We start from the raw sequence: 11415 nt of genomic DNA, 5'->3' as shown, positions 1-11415 counted from the left end.
GCAGGCCATTCGAATGGCGCTGAGGCGTTACTGAACTCATTCAATTCTTCAAAGTAACATGCATGAGAAAAATTGTAAAGTGAAATCACAGGCACAATCTAAGGCAGAATAGCGTCAGACTGTAATTTGAGTATACGAGAAAACACAATTCTGTTAGGCGGAAACTCAAACACAAACTCATTTTCCAGCATTTCTACCATTCATAGAGCGGCCATGACCTCCATAAGGGCCATTCTCGGAGGCCATGGAGCGGCGCGCCCGTTTCCTTGCAAAACCACCAGATGGCGCTCGCCTCCGCCGCGTCGCATGCCGTTTCTACCAGAAAGCTCGCCTCCGTGTGTAGCTTTCCGTGCCAGCGTTTCCCAATAAACATTACGGTTACATAAGCTGCAGTTGGCGACAAGCGTGAGAAGCAATCAGGGATCTTTGAATGCTATCGCGTTCCACTATAGAAGGCGAAGCTCAAGCGTCCTCCCAATTTTTTTTTTTTCATTTGGCCTTAGCGAGGCCTATTTAAAACGCAGGCGAGAGCTTGCGCAGACAAGGAACATGCAGAGAAAGAAATCACCGCTCAAGCGCAACGCACAGATGGTCAACCAGTGAAGCTGAAATGTGCCGCCCAGGTCTTGATCACCGGGTTAATCCCAACGGTTCATTACACCACGGCTTGGTAGGCTGCCGGATCGTCGGTAGGCAGTTGGTGCTTGCGCACGGCTGCACCAGCTTATTCTTGTGCCCGGCCTACAGTATCGGCGCGGCGTAGACGAACTCGTTCCCGGTTTTGCTCGCCGTGTCGCTGATTGAAATCTGCCTGCTTCTAAGGAGCACTTATGAAGCGTGGCCTACCCATTTCGAAGCCGGAGCGAAACTGCTGCACGCGCGCTCGGCTCCGACGGAGAGCAACGACGTCGACTGGCGCGGCCAATCGCGTGCCTCTCTAACTTCTTTTTCGCGCATGCGCATGGGGTTGCGCAGGAGGAGTTTTCGCCATACAGACGACAGACGGACAGACGGACAAGTCGGCTAGCCATATACAGCTTTGGTGTAAAACTACTTCACCAAAAAGACCATAATGCTCTCGCATTCCCACACGCAAGCAGTCTTAAAGGTCTCTGCCGATTTTTTTTCGTTAGACACCAACCAACTTATTCGATTGACCACTCCAGATAAGCAGATAGGCGTGAGTCAAACCGCACAAGCTGCAAAAGCGTGCAAACTGATTTTCTTGTTCAGTCTTTTCCGGCCCGTCCAATACGAGTTTTACGGAAATTGTCCTAAAAAATAGACGTCACATTATTTTTATGCGATCCCTTTTAGATATTACTGCTTGACAGGGAAAATAGGCAGTGCCAAAGCACAATGTGTATGTATCCTGTTGGTTTACCAAGCACAGTGATCGCTCCGTTGGCTCATCAACATCACACAGGGCACCAACGCGGTCACCACATAGTAGACTTGAAGTGCGTCAGAACGATGCCGCAAATGTTCTGTAACAGTTGGAGCTTAGATGTTTCTGGCTGTCATTAGGTTGACTGTACACGAGCACACTTACTTGTCAATTTCTACGCCAAGCGATCAAAAAGTGAGAAGTTTGTCAAATTTAAGCCGGCAATCCACAAGTTGCAGCCAAAATAGATCACAACTCGTGCCTTCACATACCGCGGCTTGCGATGCACGTCGCCTGTTTGCGCAGCCAAAAGTAATTTCTGCATACTAAGCATAGCTACTGCTGCACCAAAAGGCTACGTAGTGTTTCCCCGACATCCTTGTGTGAATAGACATAACGTAAGTATTTTCGCGGAACGAGCTAAAACATCTCCACATTGTTCCACAGCATGCGATAGCACAACATTCAAGCAGTACCCCGCCGGCTCGCGAAAGCTAGAGACGAGGAAAGGCTCGCCGTTTGCAGCTTGCTAGACCTTTCCTGCAGGCCAAATGAAGAGGTGTATATACGATATGGATGTCGCCGCAACGAGGACTGCCCCTACATAAGGATACCGAAAAACTCAACTTGTTTACAGAATAATGTTTTCGTAACCTCATGCCAGATTACGAATATATTTATGAACAAAGTATGTTTGGAAAATTTTATTTGTTCTAATTTCTTCTAATTTCTTCAAAAGAGCGTCCAGCATAGGTCGTCACCACCAGCATAAAAGTACCGTCCCCACAAATGCATAATCTGTTATTGTCATCATCCAACTTAATTCACTGCAATTAAATAGAGAAAAAAATAGACATATAAGTTAAACAAGAACTAAATCATCACTCGCAATCCTCGGCCTATATATATCCATACCTTTTGCATTCCCCATTTATTATTTACCTTAAGAAGCCGTTTCAGAAATCTTTGAAGAAATATGCGTAAAACATAGTAAACTGATAGATTCAACGAGGATAAGGATCATGTGTTACGACTGCGAAGAACAAAATTCTAGAAAGATGAATTTAAGACAGTTCCATGAAAGTTAGTCGTGGAGGCTGAATGGTTTACGACAGCGACAAAATGGTTATTTGAGGCTGTTCGAAAGAGTACATTTATTACCGCACATGGACACCACGAGGGCTTTCCTCACCCTCATCTGCCCTAACGCTCAGGTAGTAAGTTGAGGGTGAGGTGAGAATCACATTAAGGAAGATTGGCGAGGATGAGGTGAGGGAGAGGAGAGTCTGGTGACCATGTAAGGTTAAATGAGCAAAAGGTAATTCATATCGCTGAAGTACAGAAAGGTCACTCAGATTGGATGCGTGGTGGGTTTAAAGTCTAATGTTTTGAAGTGTGCTGGCAGGAGGTCACTATGGCGCTGATGTACGTTTGAGCCCCCTTTTACCTGACTAAAGTCATAAATGACTCTCGGTGTTAGCTGCAGCTAAACCTATTGCAGGGTGTTTTCTGTGCGTATGACTGACACAGCAAAACACCCTTAAGTGGGTAAACGGCTTTAGAGTGTAAGATTCCGAAGCATCATACGGAGCATCGCAGTGACGGTAACCGTGGCGAAGACGGTGAAAACTCGCCTGGAGGGTGAGTAAAAAGCGTTTCTAAACCATATATACACGCTTATTATAGATAGAATGTGCACTTAGGAGAAAGCGACCTTTTTGTTAATTGGTTTTTCAGTAAGGCGAGCATATTTTGCCGCTAATTACATATCAGAAGAAGAATTAACAAATAATCGTCAATTACCTCTTTTTTAAGTTGAACACTCGGGACAGTTGCGTAAATGTCAAATTTGGACTCAGTCACATTTCAATTCCCCCCTATTTTCTTCTATTCTTGAAAATTGCACCTAACTTTAAAACATTCGTAATTGAATTTGAACGCTCAATTCAGGCAATATCGGCGCCGAGCGCGGCGTGAGTGTTGCCAATCAGACGGAAACGCGCTAGGACGAAAAGCGCGCCAAAGATGAAACTGAACGTCCGGCACATGCCGGACGGACGGACGGAAAAAACTTTAATGGAAAAAGGACCTGCGAGGTTGCCAGCCCGGGCTCAGGCCACCCGGGCATTGTGTGCGGTGAGGCATAGCCTTTCCACCGCTGCCCGGGGCCGCTGGATAGCCCATAATTGGTCGTGTAGTTCTGAGCTAGTCAGAGCGCTTAGCCATCGCTCCTCGAGAAGGTCCGGTTCTATCTTGTCCTCTACGTATACTGAACTGATCTGTGTGCACTTCCACAAGATGTGTGCCATGTCTGCGTGTTCATGTTTGCAGAGCTTGCAGCTTGCGTCTGGATATTGTGTTGAATTTATTCTGTTTAAGTGTACTGGGTTTTGGAACGTTCTGGTTTGCAATCTTCTCCAATCTGTTTCTTGAGACCTGTCGAGTTGTTTGTGGGGTTGTGGGTATGCTTCTCTTTGTTTCGTGTAGTGTGTCAGTATGTCGTGGTACGTGACCAGTCTGTCCCTGTCGTCTTTTATCGCTTCTTCGTCGTCGTCGTCGCCTCCGTCTTCTCCATCGCCTCCGCCGCAATCCTTCTCCCTTCCCCGGGGGTTCCGGGGTGTCGGGCCGTCACTGTCCGTGCCGCGGTGGGTTAGTTTTCGCGCGACTCGGTGGGCCTTCTCGTTGAGGTTGGGAGGGGCATTCATGGTAACTTCTCCCATATGTGCCGGGATCCATTTGAGGTATTTGGGTGTAATTGTGCCGTTCTTAAAGTCTTCTGCTCTGTGGTTCAGGATTTTGGCCGCCTCGGTGGAGACCCAGCCCTTTGTGAAATTCCTAATAGCCGTCTTGGAGTCGCTGATTATTGTTCTGTATTGTTGCCGACCGCTGATTATAGCCAATGCGATTGCCGTTTCTTCCGCTGCCTCCGACGATCTAGTCCTTACGGAGCCCGCAGTCACGGTCTTTCCTTTCGTGCATACGACCGCCATTGAGAAGAGGGAGTTACCTTTGTCAGCGCCGACACCACCATTGTCGTCCCTGTGTCGGGGGTACCGCGCGGCGTCTACGAAGAGCACCCCCTCCCGCGCGCCGTGGTTTTTGAGAATCGTTTTCGTGCGGCATTTTCTTCTCTCGACATTGTGCACGGGGTGCATGTTCTTCGGGATATTTTCCGTGTTGATTGCGGCTCGGAAGTCTGGGTGAATCTGCATCTTGGGGCCGTTCTTTCCGTGGTAGTTTATGCCGATCTTTTCCATGATTTCTCTGCCCGCCTTGGTTCCGGAGAGTCTTTCGAGTTGCGCTATTCTCTGTGCTTCTGCGATCTCCTCCAGCGTGTTATGCACTCCGAGTTGTAGTAACCTTTCGTTTCTTGTGTATCGGGGGAGACCCAGTGCTGTTCTGTACGCTTTTCTAATGAGCGCGTCGATCCTGTCTTTCTCGGCCTTGTTCCAGTGGACGAATGCCGCCACGTACGCGACGTGGCTGATCGCGAAGGCCTGAACGAGCCGCACAACGTTTCTTTCTTTAATGCCCCTCCTGTTGTTGGAGACTCTCTGTATTAGCCGAATGGCCACCGTGACTTTCTTTTCCAGGCGTGTTATAATGTCCGTGTTTGTTCCCCTGGCTTCGATCCAGAGACCCAGAACTCTAATCTTTTGGACCATGGGTATCTCCGTGCCTTTCCTCGTGGTTAATCTGATTCCCCTTTTGTGTAGTTCCGCTACGTCCCTGGACGGTTTGCCGAACCTCCTGGGGCGGTAGAGCAGCAGTTCCGATTTTTCCGGCGAACATTCAAGTCCGGTGCCCTCTAGGTGATTTTCGATTGCCTCCACCGCCCCTTGAAGTCTGTTCTCCATATCGCCCTCGCTTGCGTCTTTCGTGGTCCAAATCGTAATGTCGTCTGCATAAACGGTGTGATTAATGCCTTCTATTCGGTCCAGTTTTTCCGATAGTCCAATCATGACCAGGTTGAAGAGCATCGGTGACACGACGGACCCTTGCGGCGTGCCAGCGCTGCCCATGTCCACCTGGATACTCTCCTCCTCGTCCAGTCTGATTCTGGCTGTTCTTCCCGTAAGGAAATTTCGGATAAAATTATACGTTCGTTCGCCCAGGCCGAGTTGCACGATTCTGTCGAGTATGGCCGTGTGCTTGACCCTGTCGAAGGCCTTCTTTAGATCAAGTCCAAGTATTGCCCTCAAGCCCCGCCCCGTGGTATCTATGACTTGCTCCTTTAGTTGTATCATGGCGTCTTGTGTAGAGAGCCCCCGTCTGAAGCCAATCGTGTTGCTGTGGTACAGGTCGTTTGACTCCAGGTAGCCGTTAACTCTACTCAGGCAAGCGTGCTCCATCACTTTACCAACGCAGGAAGTGAGAGAGATCGGCCGCATGTTCTGTATTTCTAAGGGTTTACCTGGCTTCGGTATGAGGATCACGTCGCACCTCTTCCATTCGTCGGGTATCTCGCCATTCCGCCAGCACTCGTTGATGTAGTCTGTCAAGCGGCTCGTTGCCTGGTCGTCCAGGTTCCGGAGCATCTTGTTGGTCACTTTGTCGGGGCCCGGAGCCGACTTGGTCTTGATGGTCTGCAGGACGGCCTTGATTTCTTGCTGGGAGAAATCTCTGTCGAGGTCTTCGTTGGCAGAGCCCGAGTAGTTCCGGTGTTCAACGGCTGGAGGTCTCTCAAGGTAGAGCTTGACGATTTCATCACCCATTTCACGGATGTTTCCTTTGTACTTGTGTCTGAGCTTGGTCATTTCCGCTTTCGCCACTGTCTTCGTTCCCGACGGGTCGAGCAGGTGCTTGAGGATCTTCCACGTCTTGCCCGTGTTGATGTTGCCGTCCATGGCGTCGCATACCTCGTCCCAATCCTGATTGCATAACTAGGCGCAGTGTGCTTCGATGGTCTTGTTTAGTTCCGCGATCTTGCGCCTGAGATTTCTATTGTGTTTTTGCCCTTGCAGCCGTTTCTGGATGGATTTTTTGGCTTGTACGAGGTGCGCGAGCCTGCTGTCCATCCGCGGAGAGTGACCACCACCATTGTCGTCGTCTTCATGTTCGCGTCGAGCCTCCCAGTCGTCCCACTCCATCTCGGTCGTGGCCATTTCTACGTCTCGTAGCAGCTCTCCGTTCCATTCCTCTATGTTTCTTATGGGTCCCTGTTCTTTTTCGTCTCTGATTTTGCGGAATTTGTCCCAGTCTACTAGCCGGAACTTATGTTTTATTCCCTTCGTGACGCGGGCCTCTCCTAGGGCTATGCTGAGTATCCTGTGATCGCTCCACAGGTCCTCGAAGGTGTTCTCCCAGGTGATTCTCCCGGCTCTCCTGCATAGCGTTAGGTCTGGTGTGGTGTCCCTATGGGGGCCCGCACCCACTCTGGTGTGTGAGGCCGGTTCGTTGAGAAGGGTTAGGCCGGCCTTTTCTATGAGGTCGGCCAGATTTTTTCCCTTCTTGGACGAGTGTCCATATCCCCACTGCGTGTGTGGAGCGTTGAAGTCCCCTCCGATGACGAGCCTGTTGTCGCCGGCGATGGTCAACGTTTCGTTTATTAAATCTTCGAAATTATGTGTTAGGCCCTTTTTGGACGGGCTGCTGTAGACGTTCAGGACGAAAGTGCTGCTCTCCTTCTTGCTGCGTGGCACCACCTCTATGAGGATGTGGCTAATGTCCGTAATTTTTCTCATAATTCTCGGGATCGCGACCAGTCCTTTTTTGACTAATGTGGTCACGACTATGTCCCTCCCCGTCCCTTTTGTGCGTTGTTTGTGGGTGGCGTACCCGGCAATTTTGGCGTGGTCGAATGTTTCCTGGAGAATGATTACGTCGGGCTTTTGTCTTTTTGCGGTCAATTTAATGTGTTGTGTCATTGTTGCTTTTTTGTTTGAGAAGCTGCGGCAGTTCCACTGCCAGATGACGAGTCTTCCCTTTTTTGTGCCCGCCATCTTTACGAGAGCTTCTTCTCCAGCTCTGCGAGCCGCCTGTCGTACTTTAGGGCCTGCGCCTTCCTCTCTGCCTCGCTGTCACTAATGCGCGCCGCCAACATCTCGAACATTTTCTCCATTTTGTCAGAGAGTTTGTTGAGCATGTCCTCAAGGACGTCAGTTTTTTTTGTGCTAGGTCGGGGTCTCTTGACCTCCTGTACCGAAGCGACCTGTTCGTTGGTCTTGGTCTCCGGGATTTTACGCTTGGCGCCCAGTGGGTGTGCTACAGCTGCTACCATATCCACTTCCTCCTCCATTGCTTCGGTGGATGGGGTGGAGACGGAAGCGAAGGCGGCTGACGGGGGCGACGATTGTGTCTGCATTTTGGTAAGTATTTCATTAAGTGTTTTCTGTAGTTCGTCAATTTTTTTGGCTGATTCGCTGTTTTGTTTTTTTGCCTTTGCTAGCTCCTGTTTGAGTAGCTGGTTTTCCATTCGATATTCCTTCACGCGTTCCTCTATGTGATCGTACCTGCCCCTATCATTACTGGTATTGCCGGACCTTCCCGATTCGCGATTGGCCACTACGTCTGACCAGCTCACCTTTGCTGGTGTCGTCTGTTCTTGCTTCTTCCCGTTCGTTTCGGGCTTCGTCCCCCTCGAGGTGGATATGTATCCACTCCCGGTCCTGTCCCTGTTCCTGGACCTGGACCTCGAGGTCGGTCGTCCCCGCGCTCCCGGCCTTGATCTGGATCTGGATCTGTCCCTGGACCTCGAGATCGGTCGTCCCCGCGCTTCCGGCCTGGACATGGATCTGGATCTGGACCTGGAGCTGGACTTGGATCTGGGCGCGGGAGATGGTTGTGTGTGGTTGCTGTCCCCGCCGTCAGGTTCTTGTGAGCCGGTTACTCGCAAGAGTTCTTCCTCGTTTCTTCTCGCTGTCCATCTTCTTAGTTTTACCATGTACGGTGTCTTGTATTTAGCCCTGCAAGTCCGGTCCGCCGTGGGGTGAGCTTCTCCGCAGAGCTTGCATTTAGGTGTGCATTCGTGGTCTTTGGCCGGGTTTTTGCTACCGCACGCCGGGCACAGCTTGTCGTCCGGTCTGGGGCATACATCGGGTCTGTGCCCGAGCCTGCCGCACTCTTTGCAAAAGTCTATTTGTTTCCGATAGAGGGATACTCTCATCATGATGCTGTTGAAGTGCGCCCACGCGGGGACCCTGTTGCCCTCGTACAGTAGTATCATGGTGGTCGTGCTGCCCAGTCTCTTGGCGTACGCCAGGGAAGGGTTCCTCACGTTCACCAGTGCGTGCACGAGCTGGTCTTGTGTGTAATTGAGGGGAACGTTGCGGATTATCCCCTTGGCCATCTCTTCTGGTGCCGAGACGTACGCGTTGGTCGTGTGTTTCCTCCCGTTGATTTTTATTTCCTTGATTTTGGCGACTTTAGTCGCCGTCGTCTCGTCAGGTGTGCTTACCACCAAGATGTTTTGCGTGTGGTTGGGGCAGATCGTGATGATTTCGTCACTGCTCACTCCTGCTTCATTGCGTATCGCCTCGTCTAGGCTGGCGCTGCACGTGTTTCTGATGTTCAGCCCGTCTCTCGGTCTTACGATTATCTTGATGTCGTCTCTAGGTAGCCTGGGCATCTTGCTTGCTCGTAGAATCTTGTTCACTATGCTCTTCCCGCCTTTGCGCGTCGGGCTTCTCCAGCGGGTGCCTCGCTTGTCTGCCTCTTGGGTAGCGTTCGCGCGGCCCTTTCTTTTGTGCGTAACTTCGATCCATCCATCCGCGTCGCCGTCCTCGGCGCGGCTCGCGGGATCATCTCTGTCTTCTCTCGACTTGGTATTCAGGGTTTCCCCCACTTCTGCCTCGTCTACCTCCATTTCGGAAGTGCTTCCGAACCTCTGGCTTACACTGCGACACCGTTTTCCGCCCTACCGGGGGCCGGTAGGCTTCCGATATAGGCCTAGTCGGCGTTAAGCTTAGCTGGGCTTCTCACTTCGAAAAATCTTCGAAAATGGTCGCTCACCCCGGGTCTCGGTGTCCCTGGGTTCGGGTCGATTTGCTCTATCCGATGGTGGTCGGTTTTCAGGTATTCGACTCGATAATTCAGCGGAAAATATTCATTAAGGCAGAGCCGTCGCGAAGTGCGTCCGCTGCGCTAGCACTTCTTCTTCTGCACATGCCGATACGGCACGTTCTGCCAGGCAAAAGCATCAGCCGCCATGTGCTGTATCAGCATTTGACGCGGGTTGCCATCGTTGACACTTCGACACACACATCGTGACAAAGGGTTTTCGTCTGACGTAGCTTCGGCGCGAGAAGGGTCTCGACATTGCTTCGACTGAGCGTTGAAATTCGATTATAAATATCGCAAATCAGGCGCGATCTTCCAGAATAAAAAATAAGGGCGCATTAACATGTCTTTAATAATAGCCTTTGTACATAATATCTGTATGCATGTCGACAGAAAAAAAAGAACATCCTGTGTAATTCCTGTCCCAAATAAACACATTAATACAATCGATAATGTAACTCACAGCACTCGCAGCAACCGTACCCATTGTGAGGGGTACTACAGGACACTCTACTGCCGCCATGGTCCTGGCATGTCGACAATAAGGAAGCTGCAGCTCTTCTAGGATCGTAGTTTGTTACTGTAAAAATAACATATTGTGGTCTCACTTAAAGGGGGAAAACATAGTAAGCTAGAAAACTTCTGCCCCCCCACTTCTGCACGCACGCACGCACGCACACAAACACACACACACACACACACACACACACACGGCCCCTAAATTGTCATTACCAGAATTCTGTTACTTCATTTGAGGTTTGTTCTGAGTTACCTCTACCTTTTCACCTAAATTATTTTTGTGGCTACAAGCTTAATACATCATTGTGGGCGCAGACATGCACGCCTCTTAAATGGTCCTTTCGCTTTATTTCTGCAAATTCTGACAATAGGAGGACAAGCGCATTACAGAAGCACGAGCGCCAGCTACCTCATCCGTATATTTTAACTTCACCGTTTTTTTTTTGTTTTGACCTTGAACACCATGCAGACACACATCATATTTAAATATATACATACGACAAAGTTTAATACGTTTTCAAAGAGAAGGAGGTAGCCTACTAACGATATTTTCTAATCTTATGAATAGCCTAAGTCTAGAGAATGAATGTGTCGCTTTATGTTATCCCCGCTTCTAAGTGTTTTGCGTGCTTTTTGACCCTGCAAAAGGTCTGCACACTTCGGTGACCCCTTCGACAGAGTCTTTTATCAACGGTATGTGAATTTCACATGGATTATATGTGCATCTTTATTGCTTCTCTTTCCATTAAGCAATGCTAACGATTCATGAAAAAAAATTGGCAGTTCCGCCGGGAAGGCGAAGCATCGATTGCGATATCAAATTAATATACAGTTGTACGAAGCAAGGATAATAGTTTTATCGGCCGTATAAGCTTCTAAACATTCGCTTACTAACTAAATTAACAATAATAGAATGTGCAAGCGTGACTCAACGAAGACGTAGAAAGAAACAGACACACGGAGACAGGGCTGTCCTTGTGTGGTGACTCCTTCTTTCTACGTCCTTGTTCAGTCACGCTAACACATTCTATCATGGATTCACACCACCTAGCCCGTCAATGTGTTTTAACTAAATTAACCAGCACGGTTTCACGCGCACACAGGTAAACACGAACCCACATAGCTCGATAACAGCGGAAACTGCCTGTGAAAACGCTGGAGTTAGGAATCGCGCCAGCAGCCGCGAGCCAGTTGACCTCCGTGCATCTCTCGCTTCAACGCGTACGAAACGTAGAAAGCACAGCGGATACTAAGCGGATACAAGTAACCTCACGGCGACGGCAGAAATTCGGCTGGAGTGTCCATATAATTTTATTGCTATCGCAATAAAAGTTTCACCGCCGAGTGCAATACCCTCTAACGCGAAATTTGAGCGCAGTCCTATACATGTTTTCATTTCTCGATATAGTGGTTGGCGCGGACAATCTTCTCGTGCGGCACGTTGCAAACGGAGCGAAGAGCTGCACGACTGCCCCGCTAATCAGAAGACCGTAAGAGGCAGCGCGTAGGTG

The 11415-nt window shown here is 49.7% G+C and overlaps 1 long non-coding RNA gene across 1 annotated transcript in view; it reads right to left on the bottom strand.

The window, feature by feature from the left end:
* Positions 1-2089: 2089 nt before the first annotated feature.
* The window catches only part of LOC142587204 (uncharacterized), a 28821-nt gene continuing 19495 nt past the window's right edge, over positions 2090-11415 (bottom strand). Inside the window, exons 2-3 of the long non-coding RNA XR_012829394.1 lie at positions 9849-9965; positions 2090-2214 (exon numbers count right to left, since the gene is read on the bottom strand). This is a non-coding gene — a long non-coding RNA (uncharacterized LOC142587204). The remainder of the gene's footprint in view (positions 2215-9848; positions 9966-11415) is intronic.

Source organism: Dermacentor variabilis, chromosome 7 (genome assembly GCF_050947875.1).
Source record: "Dermacentor variabilis isolate Ectoservices chromosome 7, ASM5094787v1, whole genome shotgun sequence".
NCBI classification, from domain to species: domain Eukaryota; kingdom Metazoa; phylum Arthropoda; class Arachnida; order Ixodida; family Ixodidae; genus Dermacentor; species Dermacentor variabilis.
The sequence above is the reverse complement of the archived record's forward strand: the minus strand, read 5'-3'. Positions and strand labels throughout refer to the sequence as shown.